This window comes from Eupeodes corollae, chromosome 2 (assembly GCF_945859685.1).
Source record: "Eupeodes corollae chromosome 2, idEupCoro1.1, whole genome shotgun sequence".
NCBI classification, from domain to species: Eukaryota; Metazoa; Arthropoda; class Insecta; order Diptera; family Syrphidae; genus Eupeodes; species Eupeodes corollae.
In genome coordinates, this window is record NC_079148.1 from 146,664,994 (window position 1) to 146,685,306 (window position 20,313).

Consider the following 20,313-nt stretch of genomic DNA (forward strand, 5'->3'; position numbering starts at 1 on the left):
AAATACATTTTGTTTCAGAGTTGCCATGTTTTGAATTAGTTGAAGAAACCAATTTAAAAAAAATCGGGGCCCAAAAAAGAACCAAAAAAGAAGCCCGAATAGTAGCCTAATATAATAAAAACCACCAATGTGACAAATAAGAATAAAATATTTCATCTAAATCGCCCAAGATTTAATATGAGCTATTTATAGCCCAATTATCATTGGGCTATCAAACTGAAGAAACTAAAAGGAAAGCCCGATTTATAGTAAATAACCATATGTGACATTTTTGTAGACAATTTGGAAAAGGATAGCCCAATGTATGATAAATAGCCCAGTCTGACATTTGTGTGGAGCATTTAAAAAAGATAGTCCAATTTATGATAAATAGCCCAATCTAACATTTTCTGCAGAATTTAGATATAGATAACCCAATTTATAGTAAATAGCCATATCTGACATTTTTTATTAGAGTTCTAAAAAAAGATAGCCCAGTTTGTAATAAGGACATCTGACATTTTTGTGGAATTTTTTTTTAAAGATAGCTCAATTTCTGATAAACATCCCAATCTGACATTTTTGTAAACAATTTGGAAAAGGATAGCCCAATTTATAAAAAAATAGCCGAATCTGACAGTTTTGTGATTTTTTTTTTATAGATAGCCCAATTTCTGATAAATAGCTCAATCTAACATTTTCTGCAAAATTTAGAAAAAAAGCCAATTAATAGTTAATAGCCATATGACATTTTTGTTTAGAATTCTAAAAAAAGATAGCCCAGTTTATAATAAAGAGCCTCATCTGACATTTTTGTGGAATTTTATTTTTTTAAGATAGTCCAATTTCTGATAAACAGCCCAATCTGACAATTTTGTAGAGAATTTGGAAAATAATAGCCGAATTTATGATAAATAGCCCAGTCTGACATTTTTGTGAAGCATATAAAAAAGATAGCCCAATTTATGATAAATAGCCCAATAGCCCAATGTAACATTGTTATGGAGAATTTTGGAAAAGTTAGCCCAATTCCAAATAAATATCCCAATCTGGCAAGCCTGCTTTTATTTGATAGCAGTGAATGGTGTTTAAACATTGATGGCGAATTGGTTATGCAAAATATGCTGAGTATGTTTTTTTCTGTATTTGTTTTTATTGCTCTTGAGATTGAAAGGGGAGAGAGTGATAGAAAGAATACTTCATCAGGAAGATAAGAATGCGAGAAGTATTAATGAGTAATGACAATTAGGCCGTGTACGTTCGGTTCTAGCGGATGGATGGTGAAATACGCGATCTCACCATGAATTAGATCTCGCCAAATAGTTAGACTTAATGTAGGTTGCTTTGATGTTATTATATGCATATTTTTGTTTGTATTTTACTTTTTATTGCGACACAGCTAAACCGCTGATACCCCATTCACTAAAACAGCAATGCATCCGTTCGCTCCACCAACCTCTCGCTCCGAACCGCCTAACAAATGGTGAACCGAGTCGAATGGCAGAGTAAAGTGGTGACTGGTGATGGTGAGCGAACGTGCTGTGTTCGCGCCACAGAGCACTGAGCAAAGGCGGCAGGCGAGGCAGGTTCCCAGTTCCCAGAGAGAAGCGATGATGTTGATGGTGATGATGGTTTGTTTCCACCGCGGTCATCTACCTCCTCCTCTTTCTTTTTGTCTTTCGCGTACGTAGCGTAGCGTTGGGTTGTTGATTGTTATATTTTACTGCTTACTGTTTTGCTTGTGCTTGACTTCTATTTTTACATCTCTTGGAATCTACTTTACGTAGAATTACGTATACACTTATATTTTTTTTTGTTTTTGTAATTTTATATTCGAAGATTAAACAATTTTTTTCTTATTCCAATGTTGCATTTATCGAATTTATTTTGTTGTTGTTTTCAGATCTATTTTATTTCTCTTCTTAAGTGTAGGCTAGGCACCTATGTTAGCGTTATGTTATGTAGGACTTTTATAGAGCTACATTTTTATAGAGAAACAAAATCTCATACAGCGCATAATAATTGAATATGTTCCCTCGACGTCTTATTTTCAAGCAGAGAAACACAACAATAATAATTATTATTTGTGTGATGTTCAAGATTTGAATTTGTGAATTGATTTTTTTACATTATTCCAGAAAATGCATTATGCACGTACATATGTACGTAGACTTATATATCCGCTCTTTCACGTTCTCCGTTTTTTTCCTATACGTTGACCAGTGTTGTCGTATATATAACTACATTATGTTCATATGATTACTCCCAGTGCTGTTTGGTAATGTTTTTGTTTTTATGTTGGTCGTGGTTTGGATGAGCGGTAGATATTTTGTAATAAAGCGTAAATAATTTAGTTTTATGAGAAATCATTGATTAATTTTTGCAAATCTTATTGATATCGAGATTATTATATTTTCTTCGTCTATACTAGCTAACGTAATACATGTTTTGAAATAAATTGACATTTTAATTACAACTTTGTGGAAAATTCTCATTTTGCACGTTTTTGACGTTTAGTAGTCGTGAATATCTGTCATGCTTAAATATCTTTAGATCTGTTATAAAATCGGACACAATCTTGTCTATTCACAGTGAGTTAAATCTTTCGATAGAGATTTTTTATTTTGAATGAAGTGGTAACAAAATAAAAGCTTTAAATCCCTTTCAAAAACTTTGAATTTATTCAAACAATTTTTAACTTCCTATTGGAAGTTATTGTAATCGGTACTATTTGTAGAATTAAAAATGTTGACATTTCTCGACGTTTCAAATTCCCTTGAATCTAAATCAGAGATTTTTAGAGAAATGTCTATGTATGTGGTTATTTGTACGTACGTTCGGGTTACCATTTTTCGTCGTCCATATCTCAAGAGTCGGTAGAAATATCGACTTAAAACAAATTTAGTTTTACAAATAGTAACTACAGAAGTTTAAAGAAAAAGTAAACATTTGAGACCAAATAGTATAATTTTGAAACACAAAACAAAAAATATTTCCCACCTCGACTATTTTGGGAACAAAAAAATGATTATACTCCGAGAATAAATTAATAAAAAATAAGATTTTGCACTTCTGATTAATTTTTTAGAAAAATCGTAATGATATCTTTGTTTACAAAAAATGTAAATCCAAAAATATGCTGCTAAAAGTTGGTAAAATTAATTTTTGGACTCAAATATCTTTGCAACAATTTAAGAAATTTCCTTCAAACGAATTTGATCTTATACAAAATATTGTTTTTAACATTTAGTGACATTTTTAGAAAAATGTGTCAGTTTTTGATAAAAATTAAAATCTACCAAAATTGTTCGATTCGTTTTCGGAAACTGATGAATTATTGAATTCGAAATTATTTCATCCTATGCTTAAAGTTGTTGATAACGTAAAAAATGTTGGTAGACAAATCCAATCCAAAAAAAGAGAAATATTGAAATCAAACTTAACTTTGAGTGAGTGTTAGAAAAATTCAATGGACATTTTTTTTTACAAAACACGAAAACTTACAGAAACAATATACAAAATTGTTAAAAAACTATTTTCGACTCAAGTTTTATGAGAAAAAAGAGACTGAATATTGTTATTTTTTTTATTTAACCTTTAGAAAAATTGACAGAGTCTGGATCACATCGTAGCCTCTTTTTTTATTTAGTTTTATCATTCTGAAGGGTGTCACACTCAAAGTGTAAATTAAAAAGAAACAAATTAAATTCTGAACGGAAAAACGTCAAACTACACGATTAGAACAATTAGAAAATAAATCATGCAGTAGTTGAATTGTTTCCTTGACTTTGCTTGACGGTTAGAGATTGAAACCACATGTAAGACACGTCAATATCATGTAATTATCAATTTTTTTACCTCTAAACAGTCATCTGTCAATTGGTTATATTTTCTTTCCGTTGGCAACACTGTTTTAACTGACGTATTTTAAAGATTGACTGATATTGATCATAAGCCTTGTTTTGGTATGACGTTTAACTTAAAAAAAAACTAATAATATGTATTTGACAATAATTTTTGCTTGTCAAAAAATCATGCTTCATGAAAAACAAGTCTTTACTGTCAAATTGGAAATGAAAAAATTGATAAGTGTGAAAATAAAAAAATACAAATTCGTAATATTTATTTCAATTCAGAAATAAAATGTATGTATGCACCGAAACAAGTATGTATTTTTTGTATATTATTTTTGAATAATTGTTTTCATGTTATTAATTCTTACATCTAAAAAGTAAGTGACCTTAACTAAGTGTCCCAACTTTGGTAGAGTCATAACTTATAATTTAGGTTCTTTAATGGCTGAATCACAAACACGCTTTAGCTTCGACTTAGCCTGACGTTTACGAGTTCAGCCATAGGAATCCAATGCATGCTTTCACCATGGAGCTTCAACCTCACGTTTCGTTTGACAATCGTAAGTAAAAGAACGTAATGTGACTCCAAACGGAAGCTCTAGTTCAATTATTTGAACATTTGCTTTGTCTGATAGCAGTAAAAAAATAGTCAACAAACAAAATATTTGCTCTTTGAAGGGATTAAATGATAGAAATGTCATTCAAAGCAACCTCGAAGCAGGCCCACCGTAACGTAGACGAAGCCGAAGCTAAAGCGTGTTTGTGATTCAGCTATAAAACTCAAGTAAGATTAAAAACCGATACTAAAAAAATAAATAGGTGAACGCTTTCATTTTTTCTGTTCTGTTTTCTTGGCCTCCTTTTCACATGTTCAATGTCAAAATGACATTTGAATTTCTGACCATGTCCAGGCTATTCCAAACGTTACTATCTTCAATATTGTATTTAATAGAATTTATATAGGTATCTGAAATTTTCTTCACTCATGTTAACTTCACTTTTTTGACGTTTTTTCACCTAAGCGGGATTCGTTTAAATAAAAAAAGGCAGTGGCATTTTGACGTTTCTCTTAACCGGATTTTACTGCAAGAGGTTATGAAAGTATGAAACGAAGAACAAAAAAAAGTTACCATAAATTGAGAATATCAATTTAAAATCTATTAGATTTAAAATCAGTTTAAAATTTAATAGATGTTTTAAATTTCATAATCTAACCAAAAACTTTGGTGTCAAAAATTCACTGATATTCTTGGTCTTGAACTTCAACAAAATAAAAACGAGAACTATCAAATTTTATCCAACTCAATTCACAGTTGCTAATATATATCCATATCCATAAGACTTCAAACCAAAAAGCAACTGAAATTTAAAACGTTTCCAACCTTGTAAATAGCTCAAAAACATAAACATTGTGTGTGCGGCACCTAAAGAGCGGAAGTGTTGATTGTCGGATCCCGCTACTAAAGCAAACATAAGGCATTGCCTTTTAACATCCCTCGAGATTAGAATATTCTTTCTTTTCATTCACACATCATTCACCTGCGAAACAAAAACAAAAAAATTAGAATAGATACTTTCTGCTCCTGTCTCTTATTCTCTTTTTATTTCTCTTTATTTTTGTTTTTTTTCTTTTACCTACCTACCTATTTGTATGTCAAGTCTTCTAAATGGATTTAACTACATACAAACATGTATTACGTTGGTATGTACACATTCCTACCTTATGATATATTTAATGGTATATTGCTCTCAAATGAGGTGAATAACATCTTCCTTTCATCCGGTGGTGGTCTGTGTCGCCTGTTTAAACAAATTCTTTATCATTCTCATTGGTGAAGGCGATGTTGACTTTTTTATGAGATCTTTCAAATGAAGCTATTAACAAGGATCCGTACCTACTCATTCTTTAAACAGCAGCGGTGAAATACAGTGAATTATGAAACCATAGATTTACCAAAAGAAAAAAATATGCGAGCGTCTGTAAAAGTATAGCTATAAGATTTTGGTTTCAATAAACCGAAAGGTGTAGAAAAACAGCCTCCTACCTACGTAGAAACACCGCACAAGGATTTGAATATACCTACCAACCTACCTATTTATCGGAAGGAACAAGGAAAATCTGCGCATGCGAATACCTAACTAACATTATAATCTCTAGATAGGTAAAGTAGGAAGCAAAAAAGGTGAATATACACACTTGAGATGCGAAAATTGGGAAAGTGTCTTTCACTCTACATATTTGTCTACACTTTGGGGGGGAATCACTCAACAAACCTAGGTGGAAGGCGGTACCTATAGATGGGTAGGAAGATATAACTACCTAACTTAGTTAATTGCAAGGAGAGAGCTTTAAATTTGTTTTACCTACCCAGGGCTAAAAAATATTTGCAAATCTTATCATTTTCACGAAATTTTGGTGAATTTCTTATTATCCACCACAAATCATGATTATGTTTATTATTTGTTGATATATTAAATAGGTAAAGGTACCTATACACCACAGTACGTATGAATGTGTGATAACCTGATTTCCTAGACGTTACGTTTGCCGATGAAGATGAAATCTGGCACCGCCGCATAAATTCATTTTACAATAATAATTAGACCAGACGTCATTACCCTTTGTTGGTGTGTTGTTTAGTTGGAGAAAATTTTGACTCTGTGTGAGTGTGTGTTTGTGAAATGGAAAAACAATACAAAAGAGAACACATGAAAAACGGCAACTTTACTCTTACGTTATATTCGTTGTATGCGTGACAACGACTCTGACGGAGCTGGTGGAGATATAGATTTCCCCTCATTTTATCCATCCCCATACATAAAAACATGCATCTTGCTGGTGTAAAAATACCTTTCTTCCAAATCGTGTACTGGGATTTTTTTTTCTTTTTATCGGATCAGAGTGTGGCTCAATACTGTTGCTTTAATTCTTTACGTTACGTTCACATTTCTGATAAAGTTATTTCATTGAACAGAGGCGCAGGTTCAGATTCAGATTTTGCTTTGTATTTCTTTTCCTTATTTTTCTTTATTTCACCGTTAAAAAAATGTGTGGTGGTGTTGTCGTTGTAGATGGTGCTGCTGGTGTCGGAGGAAGGCGACGGCGAAGAAGAAGAAGAGAATGGCAACGATTTTGTAAGATATTTTGCGGAGAATTAAATTGCGCAAATAGGGATGATATGGATATGAATATCTCTTCCTATACCTTCCCTTCCTTTATCCACCTTCACACCATACATACCTACCTAACTATTTTTGTTTGATTTTTGTAATGTAACGTATACACATAAACGATTACGATCAATATCAACAAAGCAAAATTGGAAAAAAAAGAAAGAAAGAAATAATAAAACACCGAAAGATGCATTGTCAGTTGGTTTTTGGCAAAACGACCTCGATTTTTGTAGGGAATTTAAATATGGGTGCCTAGTGCGCCTAGGTATGCCTTAGTTATCTTAGGTACGTCGTAATTTACCTAAAAATCCAAGGTATGGATACCTTGATAGGTGTATCGATTTTGTTCGTTTTTTTTTTTGTGAATTATGATTCCTTGTGAAATCAGGTTTAAAGTATGCTTGTCTCTAAATTCCTATATTCATCTTTTTATTATTTTCTTACAACTACGAGAGAGATTTTTATAGGTAGGTATAAAACAAAAAAAAAAGAAATTGGGATTATCCATCCACCTACTTACCTACCTACTTCACAGTTGGATGCTCTGTTTAACCGGTTTTTTGTTTTCGATGAAGAGTAAAAGAGTTTAAGGCATTGCCAGATACTTGCAAATAAAAATTGAGTTTGAAAAAGGTTTTCTCTTTCATAATCTGATGAACCCAAATGAGATCCAACGGAACAAAACGTCAAGTGACCAACTTTTGACATTTTCATTTAATTTTGTGCATCTATCAAAATGGCAAATCCACTGCACTATACATGACATATTATGAACCTGTTTTGTTTTTCTATAACTGTCACTGTCAACACTTTAAACATTTCTGATATTTTATATCCAGTGTCCTTACGCTACATGACATTATGCACATAAGTACCTATAATATTTTGAACCGGTTTTGTTTTTTTTTGTTCAGTTGTCAGCTTCGAATCACTTAAAAGTAGCCATTCATAATTGTTGACTTTTCTGACAACCAACGCCATTAGGTGAATAATTTTGACGTCCCTTAATTGTATCCACTTGATGTTAAAAACAAAACTTGAATGAGTGGGATCGAGATAAAGTGTCAAAATTAGTACAATGAAACGTCAAAATGAGTCGTTCATACCAGCGTAATGCATCTACCGTCTATAAAAAAAAAGGTTGACATTTGTAATAAATACTATTGTTTAAATAAATGTCAATAGAAGTCTATCTTTTCCTCGAATTTTTAGCTAACAATAAACATTTTAATAGACACATTTACTGTTTTTAACCTGTTTTGTCTTTGTTCTGCTGTCAGCTTGGCAGCCAATTATTATTTCTGACGTTATGAATTTTGACAGCAAGCGTCATTAGGTGCATAATTTTGACGTTTCCGATCTGTATCCAATTGTTGGTGAAAATGATTCATGAAAGTGATGCACAGGTCGTGTTTTATTTTTATAAATTAGTAGGATCCAAATGAAGTGTAAAAATGAGTACAATGAAACATCGAAATGATTCGATACGAGACTGAAACTTTGACATTTGTAAAAAATATTATTGTAAAAATTCATTTCAATAGAAGTTCACCTTATCTTAACTAGATACCTATATCTATAAACTACCTATAAAGTACAGTAGTATTCTAAAGATAAGCTGAAAAGTTAGTAAACACCTATGTACCTAGGAAGGTATATTACAATAGTAGTACCTATATAATCTGCCAATTTAGGTTGGTTTCTACCTACGACCTTCCTATGTACAAACGTTCCTGTGTGGCACGTGTCTTCATGTAATTTCCATGACAAAACTAATGCTAATATAAACATATGTAACCTACCCATGTCCATATTGGTTGGTATTTATGTACATCTCCCTATCTACCTATACTTATGCATATTTGTATAGGTTAGGTACCTACATATATTAATTTAGTAAAAGATACAGGCTTGATTTTATGTGTATAAAAATAATTATCTATCTAAATTTGCTTGCTTCCATTATATTAACCTAGCTCTAATCATTTGTTAACAACCCTGACTTTGATATGATAAAATGAAGGTTCGATTTATTAGGCGAGGTGGGTACCTACCATAATGACATTTCCAAATTATGACTGAATATCTTTGTTGTTGTTGCTTCAATTAGCAGAGAAAACAACTTTCCTGTCTTTCTTTGAAATGGAGAGTTATGAGTTGTTTGCACTCAATGAAGATGTTTCTCCTCTCAATAACACAAAATTTTATGACTTCTCATTAAAAAATTCAAAATGTAACACCCCCCTTAACCATTTAATTTGACAGTTCTCTTTGCAAGTCAAACAAAAGTACTATATAAAAAAGTGATACCATATTTGTCCATGCAAACAGAATTAACTCATGCAACCGAAAGTCGGATATAAAAATACGAATTAAAATATATATGTCACAACTACTTATGTCAAAATGTTATAAGATACACACTTCTGCATTCACAATAAAAACAAGAAACACACGCACACACACTATAATGCGATTTGACCTCGTCAAGAGATTGACACTCGTTTGTTTGTGTTTGAGAGAGAGAGAGAGATTTGCCGAATTTTGAATGTGTATTTGGTTTAATGTTCACCGATAAGGAAAAGGAGAAATTCCTCTTTGTTTTGTTGTTTTATTTCTATTTGCTATTCCCCTTTTTTCTGGTTTGTATGTAGCAACATGTGCTGCACGACTACACGTGCTTTTGAGGTTTTTATTTTCATGTTTTTTTTTTGTTTTTTGGTGTGTTGTGTTTTTTCTTTTTGTTTTGTGCAAAAGTTAATTGTAATCACCACACTACAGGATTGCCAGATTAGGCTATTTTATTAAAAAATGGGCTATCTTGTTTGACGGTCCAATAAAAAGTAGACCAAATCTAATTTTGCAGTTTTCATCTTTCAAGAACTGTTCAAAAAAAACCAATAAATCGATTATTGAAATTTGGCTATTTGGGCTACTTTTTTCAGCTCCGATTTTGGGCTATAAATATTATGCAACTAGTTTAGGATATGGCAACTCTGACACACTATTCGCCGCTGTCAAGGGAAGGTAAAATACAGTTGAGCTCAAATAAGGAGAAAAATAATAATATACATACACTAATCAGAAATATGCATTAAATCAGGAAAGTTTTTTGGGTGCAATTTGTTGTTGTGGGATTCAATTGTGTGGAGTGGACTGTGTGAAGAATGAAAAAAATTTTACAAAAAGATCTATAAAACAAAGAAAAAGAAGAAAAAACAAACTTAACGAAGAGTGCAAAAGTATATACCTACCTACATATTTCCATTCGCATGCCATAAGGTTTGTGTCCGTAGAAATAGAAGAAATAATACGATTACAGGGGGAAGCTGGTAAATATGTTTTTGATAAAGCTGATGGATGAGCTTGATGAAAATTAGATGCCTCCTGGGGACGTTTAGGAACCTCTCTACCCATATTCTGTTTCAAGTTGGCAACCAACCTATGTTCCTAACTAACTGGGTGTATTACTTACCTAGTTCATTTACAGCGGTCTTTATCAGTTAGGTAGTGGGTACCTACATACCTATTTGGTGGTTGTTAGCAGGGCCTAATAGCTTCTACCTATCTATAGCTAACCTACCTTAGTGACTTATCAAAGTTCGAAATTAATCAATATATTGCCTTGGTAGGTAGGAACCTATTATAAATTATTAATGGTTGATAGGAAGGTGCAGATATTTGCAAATGGGGTGAAATAAATTCACACGGATGCCAATTGAAAAGAAATTCACAATGACTTAAAAATTACAAAAAAAAGGCAATTTTGTTCCCTAGTGGACACTCTCCAATATAAACTTACAAGTTTTTTAGTAAGAAAGTCTTGCTTAGTGTGCAAAAATCCGCACTACAAAATCTGTACTAATGAAGCTGAAGAGCTTGTTTGTTTGTTTGTTAGATTGCTTGTTTGCTTGTGCGCGCTTATCTCAAGAACTACTGGTTCAATTTTAAAAATCTGTCCATCTAAGGTAGCCGATTTATTGAGGAAGGCTATATGTTATTTAACACCTCGTTAAGACTAATACGAGCGGAACACTAATAAAGAATGATTCAAATTCTACGATTTTTGGTAGCTTCCACTTCGTGCGTTGCGGAAACTTAAGTTTTGCTTAAAGAATGTATAACAGAATCTTCCCACCTTAATAGTTTTCAAAAACAAAAAAAAACATTTGAAGTCGGTTCACTATAACCACAGATAATAAATATACAGATGTCTCACCCTTATGGCGAGAAATGATATATGAAACTGAAATCAACCAAAAAAAGAGCTTTTTCAAAAAGTTCAACACATTCACTAAATGAATACACGAAAGCTATGTTGCTCGTCTTCTTTCCTATGAATGAAAATTAAGGCAAAGAAAAATCTGAAATCATTTTTGTATGTTCTTTTCCTCTCATAATCCTAATGCACAGTAACACATAATACACGAAGATCATTCTTCACAAATGAAAACATAACTGTTTTATTTTGATTTTTTGTGGTGTGGTGTGGCTGGTGGTGATGCGTTGAAAATAGGCGCAGGAGAGTTGAACGCTTGTCGACGACGAGAAAAAAAAAAATATTTACAGTTGTCTTTGGAAATAGAAACAAAGCTAGGGCAAGGTTGTCTTTATAGCTCGAGTTCTTATAATCGGGTATGTAAATGCTAGTTGCGTGCATTCATGTGGATTTTTATATAAATTCATCTTTTTCTTCAATTTTGTAAAATCTCCACAAATATATTTTTCTGTTTTACATGTTTATAAACGTAATGAAGTGTTGTTGACTGGTGTCAATTGGATGATGAGGTACGTACATATGTCAAATGTACATGTATGTACCTCATTGTACATAATATGTCAACAATTAAAATAATATTTTTTTTCTAGTTTAAAAAGAACTGATCTTATTTTTTTATTCAAAAAGATAACTTCCTCAAAAATTTACAAGTAGATTTTGTGCAGCAAAAAATGAAATATGTACTGTTTTCTGTTTAAATAAGGGTCTTCCTGTAGTTTTGTATTATCTGATTTGTATGTCTCCTTGACATAACTGTATAAAAAAACGTGTTATTGTAATGGGTCCGATTTGTCGAATTGAAAATTTTGACATTTCTCGACGTTTTAAGGTCCCTATAGTGGAAATAAAAGCATTTTGGGAAGATGTCTGTGCGTGTGTACCTACGTTTGTACGTTCGCGACGTTTGTTTGCTGTCCATAGCTCTAGAACCAGTATTTTTTTACAATAGCAGTTAAAACAAAAGGTGAACATTTTGGTTAACCCTAAATATCTCACGAACCAATAAAGCTAGAGACTTCAATTAAATTTTTTAGGTGTTATATATTGTAACGTCTATGTAAGGAAGATGGATGGAGCAAGTGTAATCCAAGTTGATCTCTGAGAAAGTTGAAACCGCAGGACGAACGTTTGCGATAAAATAAGTTTCGCAAAAGTCGACTAATTATCTGTAACATGTTTATTTTATATTTTTGATTTGTCATATTTTTGTATTTCTCCAGAAAAGAATAGTTATTTTGTTTTAAGTTTTCTCTAGAACTACGTTGTTTCATTTTGATTTAATATTGAAGTATGTCATTGTGTACAATAATATCAATGATTTAACAATACGCAAGGCATAAAAGACAACACAAGAAGATTCATGTTAAAATTACATTGCTTTATATAGAATTGACATTCAACAATGTTAAAATGAAATGTTCAATACAGAAGTTCTATAATAAAATTGTTTATTGTTAAAATAAAAGTTTTTGAACTTAAAAACATCTTGAATATCGTAAGTGAAAGCTAATTGAAATAACAATTTTAGATTGGGTCGTGTTGAAACAATTCGAAACGCTTGCACAAAATAAGTTTATTTTACGAAAATAACATATTAAATCAACATGAAACATCTATGAAGCAAAATCTAGTTTTGTTAAATAGATTTTTAGTCGAAAACAATTTTTTATCAAACGAAACGAACACCAATTGTTACCAAATTTGCGTACTATTTCTTGCAGATTTTATTTTTTTATGAAAAACGGACTGTTAGATTTTAATAAAAAAAACTGCTAATTATCGAAATTATCTCTCAAAATTTGTCAGAATGTTGAAAACAATATTCCTTATAAATTAAAATTGGTTGGAAACCATGATCTCAAATTTTTGAAACGATGTTTGTGTCGAAAATCAATTTTACCAACTTTTATTGAGTTGTCTTTTAATTTTTTATTTTTTGTAAAAAAAACTGTCAGTTCGATTTTTCATAAAAATTTTACTGAATGTTGACAACAATATTTTTTAAAATTAAAAAGTAGTTCAAAGCAAATATCTCAAAGTTTTGAAAAGATATTTGAGTCGAAATTCAATTTTTAAAAACTTTGAGTAATGTTTTCTTAGGTTTTTATTTTTTATAAAAAAAACTGTCAATTAGATTTTTTCTCAACATTTTACCAGATGTTAAAACTTTATTTTTCGTTGCACAAAATTAGTTTGGAGATAAAATAATTTGGTATTCGTAAAATTTTCGGTGACAAATTTTTGTTAAGTTTTTTTTGAGCTATGGACGACGAGAAAAACGTCGCGAACGTACGATCGTACGAACGTAAAACACAGAAACCAAATCATCTGCACATTCACTTGCCCCTTCTTGCCCACACAATATTTTCATATAGCAATACACAAGCAACTTCTTCTATTCTCCTTACCGGACACCTAACAATCGACATTCATAAAAAAATAAACAAAAAAAAGATCCAACATTATCACCCCTTTCTTCTTTTACGCACCAAAACGCGCATAAAAAAAAGATATACATTTGTTTGCAACGAACCAAACTTTGTTTTTGTATTCGTTGGCAAACAAAATGACAAATGAGAAGAGAAAAGTTTCTAAAACGAAAAAAAAATATGCAAGGCAAAAAGAGCTTTCTCAGCTTTATTTTTAAAAGCTCTTGTCTGTTAAGGCTTGTCTGTTAAGAGAAAAAAATGTTTCATTTTTTCCTGCTGGGATGAGACATCTGTATAAATTTATTATCTGTGCTATAACCTTTCTTAGGCTAACCAAGTATGTTCTAAAATAAAGCAAAAATAGAAAATGTTCTCTTTCTTTTACTTCATCCACTAAACTGTAAAATGGGTGCGTTTAAAAGTACCTTATTCAAAACTAAATGATCATTAAGGGAATTTTATAAACAAAAATGTGACTTAATGTCATTAAAAGTCATCTAACTTTTTATAACACTTGACCAATTAGAGCCTTTAAAAATTCAAGTATCGCAAGATCAGTGCTCAGATTTTATGTGCCAAACGCATGGATTAAATGAAATGAATGCATTCAGGGTATGTGCATTTAATGTAACCAGAGCTTTAACCTTAATGCACAGTTTGTAGAGTACGACAAGTTAAGCACTAGAAGTAAGCACTTACTTTTTGAGAATAAATTAAGTAAAGTAAAAAAAGTAATGCCAAAATTTAGTTCAAAATCAATATTGAAATTTTTGATTTTAAGCTGTGGCTGACATCGCAAATTGTATAGTGTAGATGCATTAAAATATTTAGTTTAATGATATTTATCTTATGGCTGAATCACAAACACGCTTCAGCTTCGGGGTCGTCTGCGTTACGGTGGGCCTGCTTCTAGGTTGCTTTGAATGAGATCAAAAATTGCCGACTTTTGCCCCTCTGGGACGCATATTAAGCGAGATATTCGCATTTAAAGTTTGAACATGGATTTTTGCCCATAACTTTTTGTAAAATTGGTCTTGTTCAAAGATAGGCACAGCAATGGAAAGGAAATGATTCCTAGATCACAATCTTAATTTCAGCCCTCTAGGTGGCCTAGATCGAGATATAATGGAGATCAAAAATTGCCGACTTTTGCCCCTCTGGGACGCATATTAAGCTATTATTTCAGTCCTCCAAAGAGCAAATATCGTCGTCGTTCTATGAAAACTCCCTAATAGGCTTTTCACACCAACCCCAAAACCCGGTTTTCGAGAAATTATCGGTTTTCGCCGAAAACCTACATCGAAAACTCAAGTTTTCCCATACATTTTTGTAAACGACAAGGTTTCGTAAACAACATGTTTTATATAAAACCTCTCGAAAACTAGTTGGAATTCGAAGTTGAACAAAACAAACAAACCTTTCGGAACATTCAGCGATCAAATAAATGTAAACAAAACAGGCTGCTGTCAAAACAAATATTTTATTTTGAAATTTTGTTCAAAACAATTATACATATATTCAAACAATCAAAACAATTTGGCCGTGGTAAGTAATATTATTTATACAATTTATCTTTACAAAATAAGAATTATTGCTTTTTGTTTTTTTATTTACAGAATATGGAAGAAAAAAAAAATAAAAAAAGGAAACTGTGGGGGAGCCAGGATGAGGAGTACCTGCTCGAACTCTGGGGTGAAAAGGAGTCTGAGCTGCGGGGCAACCTCATCCCAGTACGAAGAAAATGTAGAAACTCCGTCGGCCGAGTCTGCATCTAGTTCATCGCGGGCTACTCCGTCAAGGCTCCGGGCTGCAAAGAAAAGAAAAAAAACTTTAACTCTAATTTTTTTAAATTGTTCCAAAAATAAAGTTTTTAAAATAAATGTTTGTTTAGTGTTTTTTTAGTATATTGAAAATGTTATATGTACATATGTATGTATGTACATACAAGAAGTATTTTGCGCGATGGGAGAAGACGGTGGAGTGTGAGCTATACAAAAGCACCACTTCACCATGCGTCGCGACGTTGCGTTCGTCGATATGTTGCGTATTGTAGATATGTAATGTGTATATACTTAAGTATGTGCAGTATGTGTACATTTGTTGTACAGGTATTTTGTGATCTTACCTAATTGCATTTTGATGGCATTTCGGATAATGGAAGGTGTATTTCTTGCATCATCTACCTGTGTTGATTGTTCCGGTTGCTCTCTATGCGAATTATTGTTTGCATTTTGCAAGCATTGGATGTTGATTTTATCAAGTCCCTTTCCGATTGTCCTAAATCTTGATTTAAGGTGTCCGAAACAGTTTTCAACAACTCTTCGACATTTCGAAAGTGCGTAGTTGAAGTTCTTTTCTTCCTCGGAAGCTGTGGTACTGAAAGGAAATGGTTTCATCAAAGAAAAGAACACGCTTAACTTCCTGACAAAATGTTGTCACAATAATGCATACTGTGGATATTCCTACCCCAAAGATAGCTGAAACTGTCCTGTATTCAGCGGATGATCCCAGTGTATATATTGCAATGGCTATTCTTTTTTGTAATGGTATACACTTCCTAAAGTTTGAATCTTGCATTTCCAGATCCTTTAGTTCATTGCAGAGTATATTGAAAGTTCTGCGGCTCATTCTGAAATATTGTTTGAAATACTCATCATCGTTTTCTAACATTTCATGTTTCCAAAAAGTGCTGGTGCGTACCTGCATCAAATATTTAAATATATACATAGCTTCCTATTAATTGAATTGTTATAACAAGCTTACCTTTGTCCAAATCTTCATATTTTGTTCATCTTTCTTTTTATATATTAAAAATAATTTCAATTTTTCAGAATTCATTTAAAATTTAAACGTCAAATGAAAACGTGTAAATGTTCGGTGTGAACGATTTTCGTGTTTTCGAAAACTTTTTGCCGAAAACCGGGTTTTGGGTTTGGTGTGAAAAGCCTATAAGTCCATTTTCCGCAAAAATGAAATAAATACAGTTCATGCAAATGACAAATCTTAAAACAAAGGGAGTTTTAATAGAACGACGTCGATATTTTGTTTGTTGACATATATTTTATTTATTTGAGCTGTCAGACAAAGCAAATGTTCAAATAATTGAACTAGAGCTTCCGTTTGGAGTCACATTACGTTACATTACGTTCTTTTCTTTACGATTGTCAAACGAAACGTGAGGTCGAAGCTCCATTGTGATAGCCAAAAACACTCTATATAAAGATATAAATCCCCGGTAGACATCTTGGTTTGCCTACAAGCTAAACCGGAAATCAGCCTCATAAACTTTTTCATAGTATGCGTGTAATTTCTCCTCTAATTTATTAAATTTCCCCAAAAACCTCAGTAAGTGTGTCTATGTATGCGTGAAAACACGTCAATTTTTCTCGTTGAATTCGTCCACATTACAAATACAACAATGTAAACAAATGGGTTTTGAAGGGTGATACGTACGAAGGATTTATATCTTCACTAGAGTGTTTTTGGTGATAGCATGCATTGAATTCCTATGGCTGAACTCTTAAACGTCAGGTGAAGCCGAAGCGTGTTTGTGATTCAGCCATTAAGAACACAACGACTTCCGGTGTATTCAAAGACTTGCACGAAGTGTCAATTGATTGCAATCAATTGATGAAGTGGTTGGATAAAAAATGATAGCAGTCTCTTTAAGATCAAATGTTTTCCAATCTTTATTTGACATAAATGAATGCAATCCTTAACTTTAATTCAATAATTGATTTATAATGACTCCCAATAATGTTTTACAAGCATACAAATTGGCAACCATGTCTAATGTAGAGGTCGATATCTATACTGACCTAGTGTTGGGTATTTATTGATTCAAAAACTAAATCGTATGAAAAACAAATGTGAGTTTAATTGAGTAAATCTCTTACGTACGTAGGATAAATCAGTAGAATAAACAAAAGTCAAAGACGTAACTACGAAATCGTAACAAATGTCAAAAACGCTTAAATACAACAAAAAAAGTTAATACCTATTTACATTCCACAAGGTAAAAGTCAAGGTAGCTCACTCTTTTTTATGTTTAATGACGTACTTAAAGGTAGATAGGTATTTAAGTGCATTGCAACATGATTTTAAAACATTCTTTGTTGTTGCTCCACTTGTATTCATTTTAGCGATATATTCTTTTGCCTATAGACTTCCTCAATAAAGTAGTTCCCGAGTTTAGTGCGTTCAAACAAAAAAACAAGCTAACAAACTCTTTACCTATTATTATTATAAATTTTGAAAATCCAAGAAAGTTCTTTGTTTTAAGTTATGTATCCGTACAACATTCCATTGAAAAAAGACACAATTCTTTTATTCTGACTAACTTATGTGTACGCAAGTTTTCAAATACCTATGAGTGTTTTTGTTACCTTAAGTATCCGTAACGTACTTAAGCACTAAGTATGTACTTCCGTACGTAATTAAAAAGCCTTCCTATCTCATGTAACGTAACCGTATCTACGGATAAATTCGTTAAAAGGAATAAGGAAGAGTTCATTTTGTGTGTCCCTACATTTTTTCTAACACAATCTAAGAGAGGTAGGTACGCCAAGATTTCATTATCTCTAATTTTATTCTTCTCTGACGTCAAGCTGCTAGCTGCTATGATGAGCAATAAAATTCTAATTTTACTAGGCCAGTGTCGTCGCGTCGTCGTCCAACAGTTAGTCACCGAATAGAAAAATAAAAATATACTTAACTTAACAAAAAAGAAAAATAACTACATAGTTATAATTATGTATAGATACTTCTTCTACTTCATCCCAAACAACACGCCAACCGCCAACATACCTCAAAACAAAAAGAAAATGCTATTTTTCTACGTAGTTAAAAGATTTTTGCCCCTTCTTCTTCTTCGATTTTCTTTTATTGCATGCTTCCTATTCCTTTAACAATACAATAAACAATCATAGGAAGGGAGAAGCCACACAAATGTATGTTTTTCTTGTTTTCCATATCGGAATGTTGTGTTCCTTTGGTGTGGTGGTGGTGGCCGTGGCGGTGTGGTGAGTGGTGACATATCGATAGGGAGAGAGAGAGAGGAGCCAAGAGCGAAATCGAAAAGTGTGTTTAATTCTCCGCCAATTTACCTCAAACCACTTACAACAATATATTAGAACAACTCCACTATATATATTTTCCATCAGTTGCCCAACACTCTATTTCACTCATTCAAAATATCTGTTCTCTTGCACAAACCCACACAAAGATAACACTCACACCTAAGCCATACAAGAATACAAATTCCACACATTGATGAATATTTTAGCGAACGAAAGAGACAAACAGTAGGATTGAGTGAGTGAGTTTGGAAAATGCAACAACATGCATTATTTTATTATTTATTTCATTTCAACATTCATGAGCGCGCATCTAATAATATCGCTATCGTCATTTTGTTGTTTTTGGAAAATATAAAGTTTTGTTTTCAAGTTTGTTTACGTGCTGGCTGGCGGTGCTGTTGTTTTACCTTTACGTAACGTGTTTATCGGTGTGTCTCTGTTTTTGCTTTTTTGGGCAAGTTTGTTTTGTTGCTGCTGTTTTGTTACACTTTCGCCCAGATTTGGTAATGTTTACGTTGAGTAGTTGGCCCTGTGTGTTTTGTTTTTGTTGTTTTTAATAAATTGGCACTGATTTGATTACGTATTTGTTTTTTTTTTTTTTTTAATATTTTGTTTGTTGGGTTTTGTTATTATTGCAAGCAGGTGGATTAAATTGTAGAAGGGTAAAAAGGAAAGGGGTTGGCATTGGTATAGTCATAGAAGTGCTAATTTGTGCACAATATAGGAAAGCACCTACATACCGACGTATCTAAGAGGCATATACTCGTACAGCTGTTGCCAAGATAAAAGGAACATTTCTCTATTTTAAGTTTAACTTTTTATTTTATTAGAAGAAAATTATCATATAAAAGGTTCATTAATACGGATGTGTTTATTTTGACAGCTCCTGGTAGCCATTTTGTTTCTTTTACTTTCTGTCCAAATAGGAAGTACCTAATTCATTTATTTAGGTATCATGGCGTCAAACAAAACCTGCAAATGATACAATTTTATTATCCAAATATGTACATATGTATGTATGTAGTTGTTCTCTAGTAGCAACGTCTTATTAAAATAAGTATTCTGACAAAAAGTAAACGAAACAATATGGCCGCCACGAGCTGTCAAAATCAACCATTTCTTATGAGAAAACCCTTTATTATTTTAACCATGATGATTTAAAAGCGTAATGCAACTTTAAAGTTTTGAAAGAAGGATTCATTTATTTTGAATGGATTTAAAAGGCTTGTTCGTTTCATAAAGAGAAGGGTTCAAACCCAAGCTCATAAAACCCCAATTTCAATCTTGGAGATGACTGCAAAGTAATGTAATTGGTTTTCATCGTTTAATCGCAACATTCGAATTTTCTTGATAGATTATTCAAATCATTGAATTGAAAATTCCTGTCATTCAAAAAATATTCTGACTTGAGACAAGATTCGCCCTTTGTTGTTTGAAACTGATCGATTCCAACTATAGCTTAACTGGCCTATTAGAAGTCACATCTTTTGAATAAGCTGTTTTTAATTTTTGGAATAGAT

General features: G+C 32.3%; 1 protein-coding gene and 1 long non-coding RNA gene across 5 annotated transcripts in view; one reads left to right on the forward strand and one right to left on the reverse strand.

Moving 5' to 3' along the window:
- LOC129947122 (mediator of RNA polymerase II transcription subunit 13) overlaps positions 1 to 20,313 on the forward strand; it is a 90,001-nt gene that overhangs the window by 46,870 nt on the left and 22,818 nt on the right. The gene's annotated exons all lie outside the window — the stretch shown is intronic.
- Positions 15,242 to 16,658, reverse strand: LOC129947123 (uncharacterized). 2 transcript variants are annotated; one of them, XR_008781686.1, is made up of 4 exons: positions 16,479 to 16,658; positions 16,182 to 16,415; positions 15,841 to 16,091; positions 15,242 to 15,522 (listed from the first exon to the last, which is right to left on the reverse strand). It is a non-coding gene; the product is annotated as an uncharacterized LOC129947123 (long non-coding RNA). The 2 variants fall into 2 exon arrangements; XR_008781687.1 differs by lacking the exons at positions 16,182 to 16,415; positions 16,479 to 16,658 and adding an exon at positions 16,155 to 16,169.